Below are 25,115 nucleotides of genomic sequence, written 5' to 3' on the forward strand. Positions count from 1 at the left end.
GAGCGACAGGAGAGACTATGGTTGTTGGGCTAAGTCTATGTCAAGAAACTGGTGTTGAAGAAACCACCAAGATTATTTCCAGTGAGAGACTTCTACCCCAGAGAGTATTCCATCAGCATCACCTGTTGGCAGGGCAGGGAAGGGGGCAGTGTTCCCTAATAGCTCACCACCCCCACTCCAGGGCAGTCAAACACCCTTCAGGGAGCATCTAGTTCCAAGAAAATGGAGGCTGTGCCTTCTTCAGTTCAGGGTCCTCAGGTCTCCCTCCTTAAGGATTCTCACAGTCACCCCTGCCCAGCCCGCTGTCTTTATACTTCTGAGCCTGTCCAAGTTCAGCTGGAACCTCTGTGCTTGTATCAGGGGCCACCAAGCCTTTCTGGAGACACCAGCCCAGACTGAGCTCGCTCCTTCCGAAACCCTGAGCAGTAACTATTTCTGCCACATGTTTTGGGATGTGTCTAATTAAACACCATATACTACCTAGTCTTATATTTTTCCTGATACGTTTCATATGTCTGAGTTTTGTGTAACCAGCAAGACTGTGATCCTTGAGGGCAGTGGTTGCATCACGAGGTTTTGTGGTATGACTCACGGCATTTGACATAAAACATGGCACTCTGTCGTGAGTCAATTAATACTCACTAACTTTGAAAGAAAAGGTCACAGACAAGCAGAGCTGCCCCTATTTCGATATTTGGGGGTCCCAGGCTTTTTTTTTTCACAAGACCCTGTCTAACTAAATACTGTGATTAAAAAATATTTTATAAAATGTGTGGGCCCCTGGAAAGTATAGTGATTTATTGATGAAGATTCAGAATAGTGGGTAGAAAGAGGTGGAAGAGATACTTTGATATGCATTTATTGTCCAGTCGCGGCAAATGTCCAAGGGCCATGTTTTTCTGTTTAGGTCCAGGATTCACCTCTTCATGTTCTTTATCATTGAATGTGCCATTCTTGGATAATTTCATATTTTCCACCCCCCAAAAAGGAGTAGCGTGCTATTATTACAATGTCATGACTCTCTGAAACAAGTTTATATTGAAGCCTTGCAGATCTCCTCATCTCTGCATTTATTTAATGCTGGTTGTATCATTTATGTATGACACTAGATCGTCCATCGTGTGGCCTGTGAGTATCAGTTTCCAAGGACTCTCTCAAAAGTAATGACTGTGCTTCGTTGATAGTAACCACAAATGCAAGTCTCACCCAGAGGATGCCAGAGAATGTGAACAATAATCCGTCTGAGGGTCATATAAAGTTTACAGTTTGGAATTTTTTTTTTTAAACTAATGTTGAATTGTGCAATAGAGTTCGGAATTTTATAGGATAGAGGTAGAGCGACTTGTCTTCCAACTCTGTCTTCTCTTTCACTGCATTCCCAGAAGGTGATCTCTTTCCCTGCTGACCATACCCCTACTTCCATCCATCCCCACCAGCCAGGACTGTAGGTGAGGAGTCTGTGGACAGAATTAGTAAAACCATCACATTCTGCAAGATATATTCTTCCCTTACCCCAGGGGAGCATGAAGTCATCACATGCACTGGGGGCAAAGGAGAATCCGGAGCAGAAGGGCCCATCAGCGTTCTAAAGCAATGGTCGGAAAGCCCTTGGAGGAGATAGGCTTGACCACCTCTGCGGACTGCCCAACTGGGCAAGGAACTTACAGAGGCGTGGGGTAACCCCTGGGTGCCCGCAGTGAAGGGTTTACAGGGTAAGGGATGCCCGCAGCCTCCCGCTGCCCTTGGGTGTTGATCAGAGGAGGCCACAGAACGGGGACAGGCAAGTGCTGATGCGGCATGAGCTCAAGTCCAAAGCTGGGGATGCGTGTTCTGTCCTGTCGTCCCAGAATTCTGAGTAGCTGTGTCCAGTGTGAGTGAGTCACCTCAAATCAGAGTGTCAGACCCTTTTGGGGGGTCACAATCTCATTAAAAAAATACTGTACTGGCCAGTAGATATTTTGACAGAAAAAAATACTGTACTGTACAGCTCACAAGTCCACCCTCCTGGAAGCAGTCCAGGTCACAGGCTGGGGCTATGACCCCAAGAGCATGAGTCCTGGAGCTCCTTGGGACTAGTAGTGACTTCACCTTCAGGGTCAAGGGTCAAAGAGGGCCTCGGAGGATGGAAATAGGAACCAAGACTCACAGGGCTTTGTCCAGGTTGGGGGTGTTCCACCCAGGTAACACTGCCAGCTCTGGTGGGTCCCAGGCACCCCAAGAAACTTTTTAAAAATTAAGGAAAGCACTGCACTCCTGAAATGGGCCCAGGGCAGCAGCCTACTTCCCCAGGTCTACAGGTCTTCCTGAAGATGAACCTTTCTGCACTTCTGTCAATCCCAAGACCAGCAGCCTGTGTGACAAGGGGGACGGTCAGTGTGCCTGGCGGCCAGACATGGGCACTGGGCATCTGCAGGACCTTGGGCTCTGGACCTGTTTTGGCACAAATTACTGGTCCCCTTTTTTCTATTCGGGGGCTCACAGCACTGAGCACTTCCTCTGAGATAAATATCAAATCTCACCTTGTTTAGTTCTTGGAAAAGAACAATTATTGTGAACTAGTTCACAGGACAACCTACCAAAAAAAAAAAAAAAAAAGCATTCCTTTTTTTTTCACGTTAATAAGTATTAAACAGCAACGAGTTTTTCTTTTTTTCCTCGTGTGGGCACTTCCCATTATACCTGGCATTTTGAGCCATATACATGTGCTGGATTCTGCAAAAACTGAGAGGTAGAGGCTAGAGGGTGAGGGGGGGGGGAGAGACATTTTACGTGTCATGAAAATATACATTTTTAAAAATCACTAAAAATATCTCACTAAATTATATCATTGGTAGCATCCATTAAAATATCCCATCAAAAATATCACTGATAGGATCCGTGATTTGTTATTAAATCTCATTGGTCACTAGTTGGTTGTCTCTCTGTCACCATCACCTTCACAGCTCAGACTACATTCACCAGTACTTCTTAGTTTCACTCAAAAGAATGTTGTCAATATGCGAATTTCTGGTTACCCTGAAATCGGATAAAGCAATGGGCATGCTGGTAAATACAGAACAAAGTATTCATTTTTAGCTTAAAACAATCTTTGAAGGACTTGGTTGACCAGTAACTAGCCTTTACTCATATTTACCTTTGTTTTCCTTTCTAAATAGACTGTGCTGGGGCTTCCCCCATTTAGAAAAGAGAATTCCTAACTCTTATGGCAGTTCGGGCACAATTTCTAACACTTAACCTCACAATATACAGACAGGATTGGTATTTATATAATAGAAATAAACTCTTATAAACTAATGTTTACTGTGACCCCCCTGCTGTGCTGGGTGGTTCTCTCCTGTTATTGCATTTAATCAATTGAGCAACTAATGTTTATCCACTGTTTGGTGTTTCTTTTAAATGCAGTGGGTCTCAAATGTCAGTGGACACTGGTATCACCAGGAGAGGACGTGTTGAGACACAGACGACTGGACCCACTCCCAGAGTTTCTGATTGAACAGGAGGGGAGTGAAGGCTGAGAATTTGCATTTCTAACAAATTCCCAGGTAATGCTGGTGCTGCTGGTCTAGGGACCACCCTTTGAGAATCCCTGGCAGAGCAGTTAAAAACAGTGACTTTGTTATCACACCGACCTGGATTTGAGTCCTTTAACTTTTTTTTTTTTTTTTTTTTGGCTGCGCAGCGTGGCTTGTGGGATCTTAGTTCCCTGACCAGGGATAGAACCCCAGCCCCGGGCAGTGAAAGCACAGAGTCCTAACAACTGGACTACCAGGGAATTCCCGAGTCTTTTAACTTGAGTAAGTTATATAACCTCTTTTGGCACAGTTTCCTCATCTGTAAAATTATACCTTCATCATTAGACTGCTCGAGGGATTAAATGAGATAATATACATGTAGTGTTTAGCATGGTGTCTTGTATGAGCTAGAGCTCAGTAAATGTTAGCTGTTACCATTGTAGCAGTTACTATGGTACTACTGTCATTACTAAAGTTAGAAAATGACTGATTTCAAAATAATTTTTAAATTGTTAATGCTATCCCTTCTCTAAAGTGAAGATGATCTCCAACATCTAATATGCTATGACATGATAATGTGATTGATAACTGAGACTGTAAGGAATGATATATTAATGGATTTTTCATATTATCATAAATGTACTATCTCTAACATTAGAGATAAAATTTCATATTATCATATTATCATTGTAACTAAGAAAAATATGTAAAATGAGTGTCTTCTTTAATAAGGAACATAACGCTGAAAAAATCTCTAGGGAAAAGAGCTGTAATTGAGTTAATTTATTAGCTTCATAAACTTTATTGAATATGTTATTATTGGCTATCTAAAAAAAAGGATATTTCCATTCAGTGGTTAAACACACACACACACACACACACCCCAAAACAAACAAAAAAATCAAGAACCTTCACAAAAAATTGCTTAATCTTAAATAATACTTGAGAAGACTTAGCATGTACTTAGACCATAGAAAATTCCAGTAACTTATTCAAGTGAAATTACCCTGCTACTAGTCTGCACAATTTTCGAGTCCCAGAGATGGCAGAGTATATAAGTTGGAAAGATATTCATCATCTATTCGTCAAATACCACCCTAGCACTGCCATCGGTTGTGTGATTCTGGATACCCAGAGGCTCATCCCGGACTCTTTCCACCATCTGCATCCAGATTCTTCTCTATCTGAATTCAGAGCCACGAAGAAGTACAACAGATGAGCAAACACCAAAGATTTCATCCAAATCATTTAAAACAAGTATGGTAAACATTCACATTACAGAAATGTCACATTCAGTGTTGACTTTGAATGATCTAATATTAATAGTGATGTAAAAAATTAATAAATGTCACTTGGCTTCTTTGGTTTGAAAGTCTCTTGGGCATATAAGTAGAAGCAACATTTATCATCTGGTGCCTTTGACCCTGTAGCCCAGGGATGAGCAAACGATAGCCCTCTACCCTGTTTCACAAATAAAGTTTTATTGCAACATAACCATGCGCATTCTCTTACCTGTTGTCTAAGGCTGCTTTCAGGCTACAATGGCTGCAACAGAGACCATGAGACCTGCAACACCCAACATAGTTACTCTTTAGTCCTTTATAGAAAGGTTGTCCATCTCTGCTGCAGACTGTTAGTTGGGATACTTTGGAGAATAATGTAGCAAGAAAAAAATGTAATCTCCATCCTTAAAATATCTACCCAAAGAGATCATTTGTCTTCTATAACATAGATTCTTACTACAGTAACCATCAGTTAACCTTACAGTTGGTTTCCCCTTAGCCTCAGGCCGTTCACTAGCTCTTCCAAATACTTAACGTCATCAGAGTGACACATCCACCAGCCACAGGCAACATCCTACTCCGGGCCAGAGGTTGTCCTCAGTTTTGCATTATTCTTGCTTCATTTAAAGAGCCAGACCTAATTTTATTAAGGTTAAGGAAATCCCAGAACCTCATCAATGGCTAAAGAAATAACCTCTGTCTGGGAGCCGCGTGTTTATTTCAGAAGTAGTACTTCACTTAATGCACCTTTGAGCCTATTTTATTGTACTAGAACATGGCACTGGCCTGTGTTTTAAAATAGATTTCTATTTCTCTAACCAGTGTCTTTACAAGTACTTGAGGTACAATTTCTACGATTTTTCCAGAAAAAAAAATTGACACACATTAGCTAGGTGAATGTTGCATAAACAAAGCATAAGTATCAGAGTGGGAAGAGCATCATGTCCTTTGGGGTCAGAGGGACTGAGTTCAACTCTCAGGCTTTCCTCCTCCTACTAGTGTGTGACAACCCTCCAAACCTCAGTCTCCTATCCTTAGTATAGAGATAATCCCTACATCATACATACATCCATACATAGGATTGTAGTAAGGATTTTAAATAATGCATGTAAAATGCACAGTCAGAGCCAGGCACACAGCAGGTTTACAAGTGGTAATTTGGTGAATGGGAGTTAAGTGGGTGCTATGGTCTGAATGTTTGTGTCCCCTCACCCTCCAAATTCATATGTTGAAATCCTAATGTCCTATGTGACTGTACTGGGAAGTGCTTTGGTCCTGAAGGGGGAGCTCTCATGAATGGAGTTAATGTACTTATAAAAGAGACGCCACAGGGGTCTGTGGTCCCTTCCCCCACGTCAGGGAGAAGACTGCGGTCCGGAAAAGGCTTCACCCGACCGTGCTGGCACTTGCTCTCAGACTTCCAGCCTCCAGAACTGTGAGAAATAAAATTCTGTTGTTTATAAGCCACCCAGTCTGTGGTATTTTGTTATAGCATCTCAAATGAACTAAGACAGTGGACATAGTCATTTTTCTTTTCAAATTTCTTTTTGATTTGATTAGATTTTCCTAGAGGTGAATGAGATGCTTAAAAGCAGTGACACATTTATTCAGGTAAACTTTAACAAATCTAGGAAGCTATACCTTTACTGTAAACAGTAGTTTCAAAACACAGTTTCTAGCTTAAACTAGAAAGAGGATATGGAGATAAGGGAGAAAACCCTTTGGTTTCGAGGGTGCCCAGGCACAACCCTGGTGTAAAGGATGTTCCTTGGCCCCTTTCCTCACTCCTGCAGTGTTTCACAGATGCTCGCCATTGGAAACATAGCATCCAGGGAATGAGCATTTGGATGATTCCTTGCAAATCTTCCATCCCAACAGGAAAGACAATAGCCATCCTTGCAAATGTGATACACAGCTGTGTAATGCATTCAGCCCTTTGTGGGGAGTGGTGCCAGTAAAGCACAGGCCGCAAGCTCAGAGGTCTGAACTGCAGATCCACTTCTGCAATTTACCAGCTGTGTGACTTCAGACATGGCACTCAGTGGTTCTGAATCCCAGCCGCCTTTACCGAGGTAAAGGAGATCTCTGTGGTCCTTTCAGATCGATAAAGTCTTCTCCATCAGTGAAATGTAGCATATGCATGGACTCTTTTTTTTGTTTTAATAAATTTATTTATTTATTTTTAGCTGCGTTGGGTCCTCGTTGTTGCGCGCGGGCTTTCTCTAGTTGCAGCGAGTGGGGGCTACTCTTCGTTGTGGTGCGCGGGCTTCTCATTGCAGTGGATTCTCTTGTTGCAGAGCATGGGCTCTAGGCGTGAGGTCTTCAGCAGTTGTGGCGTGCGGGCTCAGTAGTTGTGGCTCGCGGACCCTAGAGCGCAGGCTCAGTAGTTGTGGCACATGGGCTTAGTTGCTCTGCAGCATGTGGGATCTTCCTGGACCAGGGCTCAAATCCGTGTCCCCTGCATTGGCAGGCAGATTCTTAACCACTGAGCCGCCAGGGAAGTCCCGTATGCATGGACTTCACTGGAACAGGTGACCGACTGTGCTAACCTAAAATACTTGCTCCCTCTGATTTGGGACAAGTTTCTCAGGCATTTATACCCTAAAGAATCCCACATTTGCTATTTTCTGAGAAGCTAAAATTGGGCCCTTGCAATTATCTGGTTTTCAGACATAGTAAACACAATAAATTAGTAGTCCCCAGCTGGCTTGCATTGGCCACCTCCTCCCTATGTAAAGACTCATAAGCAGTCACTCAGTCACCCATTCTAGAATCTTGCTAGAGGTTGGTGTCAGTCTAATTGGTTTGCTCTTTACAGAAATCACTTTTATCCCCTCTTTGAAAACTAGGACAATATTGACCAGTCTCTGGTCATTTGGGTCATTTGCTTATGTGCTCTCAGCTGTGTCCTGCTCTGGATTGTAAAGGGCTTGCGTCCTGCCAACTGTGCTTTCCAGGCCCCCTTGTTCTCTGGCTTCCCAATGGATTCAGGCAGTAGGGGGCAGTGAGGGGAACCTGGCAGGTAAGAAGAAGGGAGAGGTGACTCTCTTCCCTTCTTGGGTGTCAGTTTGGGATGCCAGGTGGCAGCAGCTACAACAGCAGTGTCAACAGCACTGGGTGATGGGGTGGTGACCTCAGCTGCGGCAGTGGCCTTGCACGGCTCAGCAGGTCAGCTCTGGAATTTCTGCTCCTGACGCCTGAGTCACAGGAGTGGCACTGATTCAGAGAGAAATTGATTTCCTGTGGTTACTAATCTTTCAGTAAACTAATTCTTTTTTCTTGCTCCTCCAGCCTTACCAATAGCCTCGTAACCAATTTTTGTGTTAAGTTTCCTCTGTTTGAAATATCTAAATGATTTCTCTTTTCCTAAATGGACCCTAACCAATACTATATACAATTTTTTGGAGCTTGAATCCTTAAACTAATTTCAAGTTGCTCTATCATCTTTATTTTGAAAACTGGAGCTTTAAAAATCTGGATGCAACACGCTGCTCATTTCATAGAATCAAACCAACAGAATGTAAGGGGGAGAAAAGTGTTCTTATCAAACTCCAATAAACTTCAAGAAAGGATCTAAATTAGTTAACGTATTGAAAAGTGTTCATAATCGCGACTCATCATTTGTTGTTTGACAATGTACTGGTTATGAAAATATTTTACCATGACAATACTCATTGTGATGAAATTTATTCTACAAACAACTTTCTTTAGAGTTGTCGTTTTTTCTTTTTTTTAATCTTAGGATTATACAGAACTACCTGATAAAAATAGGCACTATAATTCCTGGGCTTTTAGTTTCAAAATCTGTTTTCCCATCTGTTATCCAAAGTCTAGGTCTGCACAACCAAAGCAAAATGGAAGATTGTGTAATTATCCTTTGACTCAGAGACAAATAAGAATATCAGAGTAGGGAAGCGACATCTGTGCTCATTTGATTTAACACCTGGTCCAATGTATGATTCCTCTGAAATATCTAATAACCATAGAGTGGATATTTATGCTATATTTGAATACCCTCACTGATGGGTAAGTCATTACCTTTCCAGGCAACCCATTCATTTCCTGGAGAGCTTGGATTTCCAGAAATGTGTGCCTTTTACTGAGCCTAAGAGCAGGCATGACAGTAGCTTCTACTCATGGGTGCTAGTTATTCCACTGAGGTTTATAACGAATAACTAGATTCCCTATTCTACTTAAAAGCTCTTTTAACCAATGTAAAAATAGACACGATGTCTCTTTATGGAAACACTTTCAGCATCTCAGAGGCAGGCCCAGTGACCTGGGCAAGTTCTCAGTGTCAGGGGGATCCTATGACTACAAATTGAAGGCTTACCTCTTCTCTGGAAACAATGAGCTTGAAAACAAAACAGGTTTTCCTTTAAACGTCTGTATAGGTTCCTTCAAAGGCACAGCTCTACCCCTTCCAGAAGAGGTCTCAGCCAGAAGTGAGGTCACCATCAGATACTCTATCTCTAAGGACCCTCCCTTTACCCAGAAACATGAGGACCCTGCATAACCAAGATAAACATACTTCTTTGAGAATGTGATTCAGAAATATTTATTCAAAATACGTCTTGCACATCATTGTGCAAGTGTGATGTTGCTAGTGTGAATGGTGGCATCAGAGCAAGATGGAGATGAAAGAAAGAGAAATGGCAAGAAGTAATTTTTAGGAATTAGATATGGACTTAATTTTAAATGGCTTTGTACGCCATGCCTAAAAGCTTGAGTGTTATCCTACAACAAAGAGGATCCACTGGAGAATATTAAGTATGATTGTAGAAAGATTTCACTGGATGTGGGTGGAACATGAATTGGTGGGAGACAAGATTGGTGGTTAGGGCAGGTAGTCAGGGAATAATTCAGGAAAGAAAGGATAAATCTGTGGATGATATGGTGTCAGTGGAGCTGCACAGTCAAAGGGATAGAATCAACAGGATTGGATGTGGAGGGTAAGAGAGAGGAACGAATAGACCATGATTCTCAGATTTCTGGTTTGGGCAACTGGGTAGATGGTGAAGCCATTCACAAAAGAAAGCATGGTAAGAGGAGTGGTAAGTTTAGGTTATGGGGGTTGATGAATTCTCTTTGGGGCATGGAATAAGGACCCTTCTGGTTACAGATAGCTGACTTAATATATGCATTTACCTCTGCTTCCTCCAAAATCTCACTAAATGACAGTAAGGGAAATTTTTAGTCACTTACCCCTCCCCAAATACAATTTAGAAGCTGGAAAACATGGAGACAAATGTAACTAAGTGAGAAGATCTGTGAAAGCTGAATGCCTAGCTAGCTCTGGGGAAAACCAAGGAGCAATCTGAATGGCATCACAGAACACCTAAAAGTCTCAGAAATTTGTGATACAGGTTCAGCTGGGAGTGAGGGCTAAAGTTGGGCCTGAGAGTTGTTTAAAAAGGAGTTCCAGGGACTTCCCTGGTGGTGCAGTGGTTAAGGCTCCGCGCTCCCAATGCAGGGGGCCCGGGTTTGATCCCTGGTCAGGGAACTAGATCCCACATGCATGCCGCAACTAAGAGTTCACATGCAGCAACTAAGGAGCCGTGAGCCGCAACTAAGGTGTCCTCAAGCCACAACTAAGGAGCCCACCTGCCACAACAAAGACCCAGCACAACCAAATAAATAAATAAATAAATAAATAAATATTTTTTAAAAAAGACTTCCACACCCAGATCCCCCCACCATCTCTCACAGCTGGGAAACTGACCTCCCCAACCAGGCATGAAATTGCAGGAGGATGAACCAGATATCCACTGGATTTATAGTGAGAGGAAAAATACTGGAGGGAGGTGCTGGGATTACATGACATCAACACACTGAGTGGTGAGATACCTGCTGTTTCTTTTTCTATCACCAACATTTCTCCCCAGAATGCTGAAAACCAGACTTGAGAGGGGATGATGTTCTCAGGGGGCTCTGATCAGGCCAAGAGAAAAGATGTAAAGGTAACTTATGACCTCAGTCAACAAGCCCCTCCCATGCTCTGGCCTGGTACACACACCAAGATTCCAGCCATCATTTTAGTGCCCTGTTCTTAAATGTGAGTAGATAGCCAAGGACTACTAAACATTTGAAGAAAGCTTCTAACATGAAAGATAGAAATAAAATCATCAGACAAAGTTACCTGAAATTTCAGATTATACAGAGAGAAAAAAAAAAACTTGAAAACAAACCATCATTGACAAGAGGTGATATTGGATCTACAAAACAAAAGCAGGATGATGCAAAAAAAAGGAGGAAAACATTAATAAAACAAAAGGAGTTCTTGGAAATTAAAAATATGATAGCTCTATACAAGGATTGGAAGATGAATTGAGGAAAGCAGAGCAAAAAATTAAAGAGAGGGAAAATAGGCAAGAAAAAACAAAAAAACAGAAAAATCAGAGGATCAGTCCAAGAGGTCTAACATCTGAATGTTAGGAGCCTCAGGAGGTCCAGAAAGAGGCAACAGAAAAAATAGAAGTGAAGACATCAAAGGAACAACTGAAGAAAATTGCCCAAAGCTGAACTACATGAATTTCTGTATTAAAAAGGCCCACTGAAAGTCCAGCATAATGGATGAAAATAGACCCATAGTAAAGCATCTCACGAAGAAATTTTATACCAGTCACAAAGAGATGGAAAAACAGGTTATATACAAAGGAATAAGAGTAAGAATAGCTTTGGACTTTTCAACAACTATGGAAATTGGAAGTTAATGAAACAATGTTTTCATAATTTGAGAGAAAATTATTTCTTTTTAAAAAATTAATTAATTAATTTTTAGCTGCATTGGGTCTTTGTTGCTACGCGCAGGCTTTCTCTAGTTGCGACGAGTGGGGGCTACTGTTTGTTGCGGTGCGCAGGCTTCTCATTTCGGTGGCTTCTCTTGCTGCGGAGCATGGGCTCTAGGCGTGCGGGCTTCAGTAGTTGTGGCTTCTCTAGTTGTGGCTCACGGGCTCTAGAGCGCAGGCTCAGTAGTTGTGGCTCATGGGCTTATGTGCTCCGTGGCATGTGGGATCTCCCTGGACCAGGGCTCGAACCCGTGTCCCCTGCATTGGCAGCTGGATTCTTAACCACTGCGCCACCAGGGAAGTCCCTGAGAGAAAGTTATTTCTGACCTAGAATTCCATACACAGTAAAACTCTTAAGTGTTAAGGTAAGCTAAGGACATTTTCAGACACACAAGTCCTCAAACATTTCCTTTTCATGGTTACTGCTGGAGCAATAGCAAAATGAGGGAGTATGTGAAGAAAGGGGACAGCATATCCAGGAAGCAGGGGAGCCAAGTCAAGAAAGAGGAGAAGGGAATCCCCAGGATGGTGATGGGAGACCCAGGATGCCAACTGAGTAGCAGGTTCAGAGAGTAACCTGAACAGATGGTGTAGGACAGAAGACTTGGGGAGAAGGGACTCCAAGAAGAGGAAATTGATGTGTCTGACCATATGGAAAGAACATTTACATTTCTGGGAAAGAGACTGGGGTCAAACTCATGATACATGTGGACATAACTAAGCAAATTTTAGAGAAAGAGTATTAACTCTAGGGAAAGCAAAAAGATCTGAAAGAGAAAGTAACCATGATATACCACATGGACCACTTGTGAATAGTGGCATTTCTTAATAATGAAAACGCTGAATACTGATCTAACCATAAAATAATTTATTCCTTTGGGAGATAGGGAAACAGGAAGTGTACACATGCGTGCAGTGTGATGGAGGAGGAGTATGGGAAATGTTAAATCCATATATTCCATAAAGGAATCATGATAATGCCCAAACCTTGGAAAAGAATCAAGAAGAAACTGTATGAGAAAATTTAGAATTACAGACACATATATTCTTTTTTTTTCTTTTAATTCTTAATACAGCAGGTTCTTATTAGTTATCTATTTTATACATATTAGTGTATATATGTCAATCCCAAACTCCCAATTCATCCCACCCCTACCTCTACCCCACCCCACCCCACTTTCCCCACTTGGTGCCCATACTTTCATTCTCTACATCTGTGTCTTTATTTCCACCTTGCACACCGGTTCATCTGTACTATTTTTCTAGATTCCACATATATGCATTCATATACAATATTTATTTTTCTTTTTCTGACTTACTTCACTGTGTATGACAGTCTCTAGGTCTATCCACGTCTTTACAAATGACCCAATTTTGTCCCTTTTTATGACTGAGTAATATTCCATTGTATGTATGTACCACATCTTCTTTATCCATTCCTCTGTTGATGGGCATTTAGGTTGCTTTCATGACCTGGCTATTATAAATAGTGCTGCAATGAACATGGGGGGCATGTGTCTTTTTGAATTATGGTTTTCTCTGGGTATACACCCAGGAGTGGGATTGCTGTGTCATATGGTAATTCTATTTTTAGTTTTTTAAAGAACCTCCATACTGTTCTCCATAGTGGCTGTATCAATTTACATTCTCACCAACAGTACAAGAGAGTGCCTTTTCTCCAGACCCTCTCCAGCATTTGTTGTTTGTAGATTATCCGATGATGGCCATTCTGACCGATGTGAGGTGATACCTCATTGTAGCTTTGATTTGCATTTCTCTAATAATTTCTGATGTTGAGCATCCCTTCATGTGCCTCTTGCCCACCTGTATGTCTTCTTTGGAGAAATGCCTGTTTAACTCTTCTGCCCATTTTTTGATTGGGTTGTTTGTTTTTTTAATACTGAGCTGCATGAGCTATTTATATATTTTGTAGATTAATCCTTCGTCGGTTGATTCGTTTGCAAATATTTTCTCCCGTTCTGAGGGTTGTCTTTTCGTCTTGTTTATAGTTTCCTTTGCTTTGCAAAAGCTTTTAAGTTACATTAGGTCCCATTTGTTTATTTTTGTTTTTATTTCCATTACTCTAGGAGGTGGATCAAAAAAGATCTTGCTGTGATTCATGTCAGAGTGTTCTTCTTATGTTTTCCTCTAAGAGTTTTGTAGTGCCCAGTCTTACATTTAGGTCTCTAAACCATTTTGAGTTTATTTTTGTGTATGGTGTTAGGGAGTGTTCTAATTTCATTCTTTTACATGTAGCTGTCCAGTTTCCCCAGCACCACTTATTGTAGAGACTGTCTTTTCTCCATTGTATATCTTTGCCTCCTTTGTCATAGATTAGTTGACCATAGGTGTGTTGGTTTACCTCTGGGCTTTCTATCCTGTTCCATTGATCTATATTTCTGTTTTTGTGCGAGTACCATAGTGTCTTGATTACTGTAGCTTTGTAGTATAGTCTGAAGTCAGTGAGTCTGATTCCTCCATCTCCGTTTTTTTCCCTCAAAATTGCTTTGGCTATTTGGGGTCCTTTGTGTCTCCATACAAAGTTTAAGATTTTTTGTTCTAGTTCTGTAAAAAATGCCATTGATAATTTGATAGGGATTGCAATGAATCTGTAGATTGCTTTGGGTAGTATAGTCATTTTCACAATATTGATTCTTCCAATCCAAGAACATGGTATATCTCTCCATCTGTTTGTGTCATCTTTGATTTCTTTCATCATGTCTTATAGTTTTCTGAGTACAGGTCTTTTACCACCTCAGGTAGGTTTATTCCTCGGTATTTTATTCTTTTTGTTGCAAAGGTGAATGGGATTGTTTCCTTAATTTCTCTTTCTGATCTTTTGTTGTCAGTGTATAGGAATGCAAGAGATTTCTGTGCATTAATTTTGTATACTGTAACTTTACCAAATTCATTGGTTAGCTCTAGTAGTTTTCTGTGGCATCTTTAGGCTTATCCATGTATAGTGTCATGTCATCTGCAAACAGTGACAGTTTTAATTCATTTCCAATTTGTATTCCTTTTATTTCTTTTTCTTCTCTGACTGCTGTGGCTAGGACTTCCAAAATTATGTTGAATAATAGTGGCGAGAGTGGACATCCTTGTCTTGTTCCTGTTCTTAGAGGAAATGCTTTCAGTTTTTCATCATTGAGAATGATGTTTGCTGTGGGCTTGTCGTATATGGCCTTTATTATGTTGAGGTATGTTCCCTTTATGCCCACTTTCTGGAGAGTTTTTATCATAAATGGGTGTTGCATTTTGTCAAAAGCTTTTTCTGCAACTATTGAGATGATCATATGGTTTTTATTCTTCAATTTGTTAATATGGTGTGTCACATTGATTTGCATATATTGAAGAATCCTTGCATTCCTGGGATAAACCCCACTTGATCATGGTGTATGATCCTTCTAATGTGTTGTTGGATACTGTTTGCTAGTATTTTGTTGAGGATTTTTGCATCCATGTTCATCAGTGATATTGGTCTAAAATTTTCTTTTTTTGTCGTATCTTTGCCTGGTTTTGGTATCAGGGTGATGGTGGCCTTGTAGAACGAGTTTGGGAGTGTTCCTTCCTCTGAGATTTTTTGGAATACTTTGAGAAGGATGGTTGTTAGCTCTTCTCTAAATGTTTGATAGAATTCACCTGTAAAGCCATCTGGTCCTGGACTTTTGTTCGTTGGAACATTTTTAATTGCAGTTTCAATTTCATTACCTGTGATTGGTCTGTTTATATTTTCTAATCTTCCTGGTTCAACCTTGGAAGGTTGTACTTTTCCAAGAATTGGTCCATTTCTTCTAGGTTGTCCATTTTATTGGCATATAGTTGCTTGTAGTACTTTCTTATGATCTTTTGTATTTCTGTGGTGTCGGTTGTAATCTCTCCTTTTTTATTTCTGATTTTATTGATTTGTGTCCTCTTCCTTTTTTTCTTATGAGTCTGACTAAAAGCTTATCAATTTTGTTTGTCTTCTCAAAGAACCAGCTTTTAGTTTTATTGATCTTTGCTATTGTTTTCTTTGTTTCTATTTCATTTATTTCTGCTCTGATCTTTATGATTTCTTTCTTTCTACTAACTTTGGGTTTCCTTTATTCCTCTTTTTCTAGTTGCTTTTGGTGTAAGTTTAGATTGTTTATTTGAGATTTTTTCTTGTTTCTTGAGGTGAGCTTGAATTGCTATGGACTTCCCTCTAAGAACTGCTTTTGCTGCATCCCATAGGCTTTGGATCATTGTGTTTTCATTGTCATTTGTTTCTAGGTATTTTTTGATTTCCTCTTTGATTTCTTCAGTGATCTCTTGGTTATTTAGCAGTGCACTCTTTAGCCTCCATGTATTTGTGTTTTTTGCTTTTTTTTTTTTTTTCCTATAACTGATTTCTAATCTCATAGCGTTGTGGTCAGAAAAGATGCTTGATACGATTTCAATTTTCTTAAGTTTTCCAAAGCTTGATTTGTGACCCAAGATGTGATCTATTCTGGAGAATGTTCCATGTATATTTGAGAAGAAGTGTATCCTTCTGCTTTCAGGTGGAATGTCCTAAAAATATCAATTAAGTCTATCTGGTCTATTGTGTCATTTAAAGCTTGTGTTTCCTTATTAATTTTCTGTCTGGGTGATCTCTCTATTGCTGTAAGTGGGGTGTTAAAGTCCTCCACTATTATTGTGTTACTGTTGATTTATCCTTTTATGGCTGTTAGCATTTGCCTTATGTATTGGGGTGCTCCTATGTTGGGTGCATAAATATTTACAATTGTTATGTTTTCTTCTTGGATTGATCCCTGATCTTTACATAGTGTCCTTTCTTATCTCTTGTAACAGTCCTTATTTTAAAGTCTATTTTATCTGATATGGGTATTGCTACTCCAGCTTTCTTGTGATTTCCATTTGCATGGAATATCTTTTTCCATTCCCTCACTTTCACTCTGTATGTGTCCCTAGGTCTGAAGTGGGTTTCCTGTAGACAGCATATATATGGGTCTCGTTTTTGTATCCATTCAGCGAGCCTGTGTCTTTTGGTTGGAGCATTTAATACATTCACATTTAAGGTAATTATCGATATGTATGTTCCTAGTACCATTTTCTTAATTGTTTTGGGTTTGTTTTTGTAGGTCCTTTTCTTCTCTTGTGTTTCCCACTTAGAGAAGTTCCTTTAGCATTTGTTGTAGAGCTGGTTTGGTGGTGCTGAATTCTCTTAGCTTTTGCTTGTCTGTAAAGCTTTTGATTTCTCCATCAAATCTGAATGAGATCCTTGCTGGGTAGAGTAATCTTGGTTGTAGCTTCTTCCCTTTCATCACTTTAAGTATATCATGCCACTCTCTTCTGGCTTGTAGAGTTTCTTCTGAGAAGTCAGCTGTTAACCTTATGGGAGTTCCCTTGTATGTTATTTGTCGTTTTTTCCTTGCTGCTTTCAATAATTTTTCTTTGTCTTTAATTTTTGCCAATTTGATTACTATGTGTCTCGGCGAGTTTCTCCTTGGGTTTATCCTGTATGGGACTCTCTGCACTTCCTGGACTTGGGTGGCTATTTCCTTTCCCATGTTAGGGAAGTTTTCTACTATAATCTCTTCAAATATTTTCTTGGGTCCTTTCTCTCTCTCTTCTCCTTCTGGGACCCCTATAATGCGAATGTTGGTGCATTTAATGTTGTCCCAGTGGTCTCTTACTCTGTCTTCATTTCTTTTCTTTCTTTTTTCTTTATTCTGTTCTGCAACAGTGATTTCCACCATTCTGTCTTCCAGGTCACTTATCCATTCTTCTGCCTCAGTTATTCTGCTTTTGATTCCCTCTAGTGTAGTTTTCATTTCAATTATTGTACTGTTCATCTCTGTTTTTTGTTCTTTAATTCTTCTAGGTCTTTGTTAAACATTTCTTGCATCTTCTCGATCTTTGCCTCCATTCTTTTTCTGAGGTCCTGGATCATCTTCACTATCATTTTTCTGAATTCTTTTTCTGGAAGGTTGCCTATCTCCACTTCATTTAGTTGTTTTTCTGTTCCTTCATCTGGGACATAGTCCTCTGCCTTTTCATTTTTTCTGTCTTTCTGTGAATGTGGTTTTCATTCCACAGGCTGCAGAATTGTAGTTCTTCTTGCTTCTGCTGTATGCCCTCTGGTGGATGAGGCTATCTAAGAGGCTAGTGCAAGCTTCCTGATGGAAGATCCTGGTGGTGGGTAGAGCTGGGTGTTGCTCTGGTGGGCAGAGCTCAGTAAAACTGTAATCCACTTGTCTGCTGATGGGTGGGGCTGAGTTCCCTCCCTGTTGGTTGTCTTGAGGCGCCCCAGCACTGGAGGTTAAAGGCTCTTTGGTGGGGCTAATGGCGGACTCCAGGAGGGCTCACACCAAGGAGTACTTCCCAGAACTTCCGCTGCCAGTGTCCTTGTCCCCGTGGTGAGCCACAGCCATCCCCCGCCTCTGCAGGAGAACCTCCAACACTAGCAGGTGAGTCTGGTTCAGTCTCCTTTGGGGTCACTTCTCCTTCCCCCTGGGTCCTGATGTGCACACTACACTACTTTGTGTGTGCCCTCCAACAGTGGAGTCTCTGTTTCCCCCAGTCCTGTTGAAGTCCTGCAATCAAGTCTCTCTAGCCTTCAAAGTCTGATTCTCTGGGAATTCCCCCTCCTGTTACCGGACCCCCAGGTTGGGAAGCCGGACATGAGGCTCAGAACCTTCACTCCAGAGGGTGGACTTCTGTGGTATAATTGTTCTCTAGTTTCTGAGTCACCCACCCAGTGGTTATGGGGTTTGATTTTATTGTGATTGCGCCCCTCCTACCGTCTCATTGTGGCTTCTCTTTTGTCTTTGGATGTGGGGTATCTTTCTTGGTGAGTTTCAGTGTCTTCCTGTCAATGACTGTTCAGCAGTTAGTTGTGATTCTGGTACTCTCACAAGTGACACATATATTCTTTAAAAAACTGAAAGAACTGAACATGATTGCTTGGAGAGTAGAAAATGTGGAAAGGAATGAAAAAGCAGTTGCAGAGCCTTTGGGCTCTCTAAACTATGCACACGTATAAATTTGATATTAAAATTTTTTAATTAAAAAAAGAATGATAGTATGAAGTGAAGATGAAATATAGAGTAGCACTGTCTAATAGAACTTTCTTCAATGATGGAAAGTACATCAATATAGAAGTTACTTGAAATGTGACTAGTGTGACTGAGAACTAAATTTTACATTTTATTAAGTTCTAATTAATTATGCCTAGTGGCTGCCATATGAGACACTGCAGCCATACACAATGGACTGCTCCTAACTAGGAACAACTTTATTTCATTGACCCTTCCTTCTCCTGCTTCATCCTTTTTTCTGTCTCTCCTGGATCATTCCCACCAGCCATGCCAAAATATCATTTATCTACCTTTTTAAAAAATGCTGCTTTGACCCCCATCCCTCATGACTATCCATCCCACATCTTTTTTCCCTTTATAGCAAAACACTTCAAAGGAATTCTCCATACCTGCACTGTCTTACACAGCAGTCACTAGCCACATGTGGCTATTTAAACTTAAATTAATTAAAATTCTATAAAATGTAAAATTCTGTTCCTTGTTGCATGCTGCATTTCAAGTGCTTAATAGCCACGTGTGGCTAGTGTCTACTGCATTGAACAGAGACAGGGACAGGACATTTCTGTCATCGCAGAAATCTCTATAGGATAGTACTGGAGTGGGGCAGAGGATGCAGAGTAAATGCATACAGTTGCTGGTTATTTGGAAGATTTGGTGCTGGATGGATAAGATCATTGTCTTCTGGCTATTTTTTTTCTCAGTGGAAAAGGAAGTGAGGTCATCAACTGAGAGTGAAAAAGGAGAGGGGATGTTGCTGGTGTGAGAAGAAAGCAGATGGTAGGAAAGAACATTTCCAGAGAGCAGGAGAGCAAATTGATAACAGAAATAAAGAGTAGCTTCTTCCAAGAAAAATTGGAGTCATTATATTTCATTTTAATATTATTGTTCTTCAATGTCGTTACTAAAGAGGTAATCCTGAAAATTGGCCAGTGTTGATGCGGATGGAAGCATGAGCCAATTTCCCAGCTACTCTTCTTCCCTCATAATGACTTTGAAATCTGACCGTGCTGAGAAATCTCATTGCCATGGCTGTGACCACAACCATAACCTATACAGCAGGAAGGAAGGGGAGGTCCCTTCTTGGAGATGTTTCGCTGTGATAAGGTTTGGGAACTTCCTCAGTCAAGTTTGTTTTGATTTTAAGAAATAAAAACCAATTCAATCAAACTTAGAGAAGAAAAGGAGATGAACTATGATACAAGGGTGTCTTCTGGAACCCACAGGAATGCAGCTGGTCCTCAAAGGGACTTGAACCAGGGGTAGCCAGGGAGACTAGAAAGCTCCCAGGGACTCAAGCAGAAGCATATTTCTCTCTCTCTCTCTTTCCCTTCTCCCCTCGTAAATATGGTTTCTTATCTCTGCTTCTGCACAAGAAGTATTTTTTTTTCTTTTCTTTAAAAAAAAGATCTCTACAGAATTCTCGGCAACTTGATGCATGAGAGGTGGCCACCCCCATAATACCCTTAGTTCTTATTACCACAGAACAAGAAAACATCTCAGACTAATAGGCACAGGGCAGTCCCAGCCTCAAACATCCAATTGAACCTGATGAGTCAAATTTAAGACAACTGCCTTACACTGGTTCAAGCAACTCTGACAGGTGACAGGGCCATGGGTACAGACTTGACTTCTGGGGCCCATTTCCAGGGTGTGGGGCAGTCCCAGAGCTTCTTGGCGACTTGACTTCCTCTGTTCTATCACCTTCTCAGTCACACCTGAAGTGGGTATTGTGGGTGTTGCATTGCCACAGAGCTCTAGAGCTTTCATAGCCTACTTCCTGCCCCAGAATGGAGGTTGGGGCCTCAGGCTTTTTAGACCAGGCTCATGGCTTCTTTGTCACTACTTCACAACTCTCTCAAACATACAGTAGACCCAGTTCATCTGCTTCCAGACATTTCCATGAGCAAGGAACCATATTCAGTATTCTCTTTGAGGGACTTTGATATGAGCTTTATGCCTTTGCTTTTTTGTCGCCAACCTATCCCAACTCTTTCTGTCTCTCTCTGTCTCTTTGTCTGTCTCTTTCTCTCTTTCAATACTTTGCCAAACACAACCAGTAGCAACCACATATAGAACTAAGGTTCTGTTTCCTGACATCTTCCTCCTGAATTATAAGTTCAATAGGTAAATGATCTGCCTTCAAGGTAATCACAAGTAACACCTTTACCAAATGTTTTGCCTTCTTCCCATTGTTTCCTCATTGTTACCACTGTTTGCTAAGCCAATATTTTAAGGTTTTTTTTTCAGCAGCATATCACTTTTGGTACCAATTTTTGTATTGGTCAGGGTAGGGTTTTTTTGTTTGTTTGTTTGTTTGTTTTATTGCAGTAGCAATTTACCCCGAGAGTCTCAGTGACCTTAATACCATAAAGGTTATTTCGTATGCACACCAGGTCTGATGTGAGCCAGGTGAGTCTCCAGAGCAGCTGCCTCCCATGAAGTGACTCAGTTATTGAGAAGGTGTCTGTCTTGGGCTCTGTCACCTCAATTCATGGCCTCAGCAATTGACCGACAAGGGAAGAGGTCACACAGAAAATCCACATCAGCTTTTCCCATTGGCCAGAAGCAGTCTTATAGCCCCACCTGACTACAAGAGGCTGGAAATTCGAGGGAGAACATAAGACAATTTTTGAGCATTAAATCTCTTCCACAGTCCACGGAGGCCTCGTGTTGAGAGAGCAAAGCTATAAGATCAAAATAGCTTGGACAGACAGTGGAGGATCCTATCCTGGAGAGCAGTGCATTGGAGTTTGTATGAGTGAGAAACAAAACTTTGTAGAACTAATCCACTGAGATTTAGAGATTTCACTATTCTTGTGGCATGGTCAATCCTATCCTGATTAATACAGGAACATAAAAGAAGATGGGGTAAATGAAACAACACAGCTTACTTTCCCTAAAGCAGCTGTAATTCCTATCCAAATACTAGTAGGATTTTTTGGAGAATCTGACAAAATGATACAAAGCTAATGTGGAATAATAAGAGAGTGAGAATAGCCAGTACAACTGTAAACAGAAAAATGAGAGAGAACTAATTTTACCCAACATTAAGACATTTTATAGGTAGAGAAATTACGGGAAATCGAGAAAGACATTACAGAGAAAGTACAGGAAATAACAAAGATGTTAGTGGAGAAGAGAGGTCCCACAGATAGACGCAAATACATTTGAGAATTTAGAATATATTATGCTGGTATTTTAAGTCAGTGGGAGAATATGAATAATTCAGAAATGTTGTTGTGACAAACAAGACATTAGGAAAAAAGTACTGAAGTACCTCACTTCTTACACCCAAATAATATCTTGGTAGATCAATAACTTGATGTAAAACAAATAATATCAACACTAGAAAAATCATTGGTAATTTTTTTTCATAACTTTGAACTGGGGAAGGTCAAGAGTCATATAAGACAAGATTGACAAATTTACACGAAAGTTAAAACTTCTGCAAGACAAAGAATACCATACACAAAGTCAAGTGATAAACCACAGGATAGAAAAAAAAGTTTCAATTTCTATAACAGGAAGGGGGTTAATTTCTTTAATATACAAAGTGATCTAAGAATTAACAAGAAAAATATGAACAATTCAATGGAAAAATAGTCTAAACGTAGACAGTGTGCAGCAAAGAAAGCAAATAGACAGTAAACATATAAAAAAGTTTTTCCAGCTTTTTAAATAATCATAGAAATGTAAGTAGAAATAAGATACCATTTTCCACTTACTCAATTGGCAAAAATAAAACTTTGCTCATACTCAAGGGTATGGGAAACATGAACTCTCACAATTGTTAATGGAATGTAAATTGCTACAACTTCTTTGGAAAGCAATTTGGCAATAACTATTAAAATTTTAAAAGTACATTCTCTTTAACTTAGCAATTTCCCTTCTAGGAATTTTTCCCACAGAAACACTCGCACAAGGAGGCAAATATATACAGTACAGAGACAGCATAATAATATTGCTTGTAATAGTAAAAAGCTAGATGAAATTTAAATGTCCATCAAGAGAAGATTAAATAAACTACAGTAGCCCCATAAAATGGAATACTACATAGCTGTTCAGAAGAATCAGTACCATTATCTGAATTGATAATAAAAAACATCAAAACTAAATTATTTTAAGTGAAAAAATAAGGTAGAATACAGTATTATAAATGAAAATTCCAATGATTATATTTTTACACATATATTTACATACATGTACATGTATACATACAAATTTCTGGGGAAGGAAAAATAATAGCTATAATTATGTTCAGCTATAATTATATTATATGTGAGGGTGTAGGTATAGAGGTAAGCTTTTACATTTCATGTTATACCCTACTGTATTGTTAGAAATTTTTTAACTTGCGCATTCATTACTTTATTATAAAAAAACAAAAATTTAAACCATTAATTCTTTCATACAAATATCAATTCTATATTTTCACCTGTCTATCTGGATCTAAAAAGATATTAGCAAATACCAAAAAAAAGAAAAAGAAAAGAAATAAAGTTAGAGAATCAAAATATGTTACAAATGAATAAACTAGTCACCAATCATAAAGAAAGAAGAGAGCCACAATGTTCAGGAACTGTCAGGTCCTATTCCACTGCCAGGAAAAAATCCCCAGGTTTAAATTGTAGTCTTTCCAAAAAGAAAATCAAAAATAATTGTAGTAGCTCATATTTACTGAGCAGAGACTAAGTTGGATTCAGTGCATGAATTATCTCATTGAATCCTCATAGACTCTGTACGGTGGGGCACTGCCATTAGCTCCGTTCTACCGACGAGGAAACTAAGAACCAGAGCGAAATTAAGAGATATCACAAGAGATCCAGGGCTTGTGTTTGAAAGCATTTGTAATATGGTTCCACGGGCTTCCATGCTGAATCCACTCACTCTCTGTGTCCTCAGGAAAGTGACTTAACATTCCCCATCAGTAAAATGAGGAGAGTGATAGCACCTACCTCACAGGGTTGTCATGGGGATTAGATGAGATAACACATGTGATGTGCTTCACTCAGTGCCTAATGCAGAGCAAGCTCTCAATAACTGTCCTCCATCGTGGTTGTTGTGGCAAGGTCTCTTATGATATGGACTCTTTATCTGTCCAATCTGGTACCTTTGCAGGTCCTCTTCCTCCCTCCTTGAACTCATTTTCCATTCCTTCTAAACTCCTGGCCCTTCCACCATGGCTTCCCAAGGTTTCTGTTCCTCTATTGCCCCCTCTGCTAGAGTGTTTGTTCCCACCTTTCATCCCTTCTTCACCTTGCTGACTCCATCCTTAAGACTCACCTGAGATATCACCTCTTCCAGGAAGCCTTCCTTGACCTCAATTTTCTGGGTTAGGTGCTCCCCTTGAGTTCCAATACCATCCTTTGCTTCCTTCTCTCATTGTATTTGTCAAACTGCAACCTTCTGCCCCCACCTCCTAACCTGTGAGCTCCTGAAGTTAGGTTTTAGTTTTTCTTTATCTGCTTTCCTCCAGTGCTTGGCACACAACCTGGCAATAACTACTTGCTAAATAAATTAAGTGGTAACTGAAAGAAGAATGGGCTACTTGTCCTGTGACCTCTGTTGACCATTCCCAGGAGGTTATTCCTTTCGGAAAGTAGGATGCAAGTCAGGCAAACAGAGTTATTCATTCATTAAATTCCTATTACTATTTGCTCCTACTATTGTTCTAGGTGTGGAGGCCACCATAGTAAATAAGACAAAGTGTCCTGCTTTCTGGTGGTGATAGTCTAGTATGAATGGGAAAGATACAGAAAACCAAACAAATAAGTGAACAGATAACTTCAATAGCAATGCATTCAAGAACAAAAATAGAACAAGGTTAAGGGTAGAGAGTGATGGGGGACAAAGGGCTAATTTAGACTGCCTGATCAGGGAAGGCCTCTGTGAAGAAGACCTTTAAGCTGAGACCTGAGTGACAGGAAAGAGCCAATCATGCAAAAGTCAGGGAGCAGAGCAAGTTGAAAGGCCCTGGGTGGGAGCGAGTCTGCATTTTCACGGGCAAGAAAAGGGTCTGGGTGCCTAGAGCTGAGTTTCACCAGATGAGATCAGACAGGGAGAGGTCAAAAGAGGATTGGGTAAGGCCTCCCAGGCCATGATAATGTATCTAGATTTTGTTCTGTCCACAACAGGAAACCACTGAAGGGTTTTATACACGTCAGTGAGATGATCCGATTTAATATTTTTAGAAGGTTACTCTGGCCTCTGTGCAGAGAGCACGAATAGAAGCAGCATCAGATGATCACTGTAGTTCAATGAGATGATTGGAGTTGGAGATGGAGAAAAGCAGACAGATTGAGGCTGTCTTGGGGAAGAGATGACAGGAATTCCTGATGGAGTATGTGAAGGGCCTCGCATGAGAGAAGAGGAACCAAGAAGGACACCCAAGTTAGACTGTAGCAGCTGTGTAGATGGTCGTGCCACTCACTAAGGGGGTGATGATTAGAGGAGAAACAGGTCTGAGGGATG

This window comes from Balaenoptera musculus, chromosome 10, assembly GCF_009873245.2.
Source record: "Balaenoptera musculus isolate JJ_BM4_2016_0621 chromosome 10, mBalMus1.pri.v3, whole genome shotgun sequence".
Taxonomy (NCBI): Eukaryota; Metazoa; Chordata; class Mammalia; order Artiodactyla; family Balaenopteridae; genus Balaenoptera; species Balaenoptera musculus.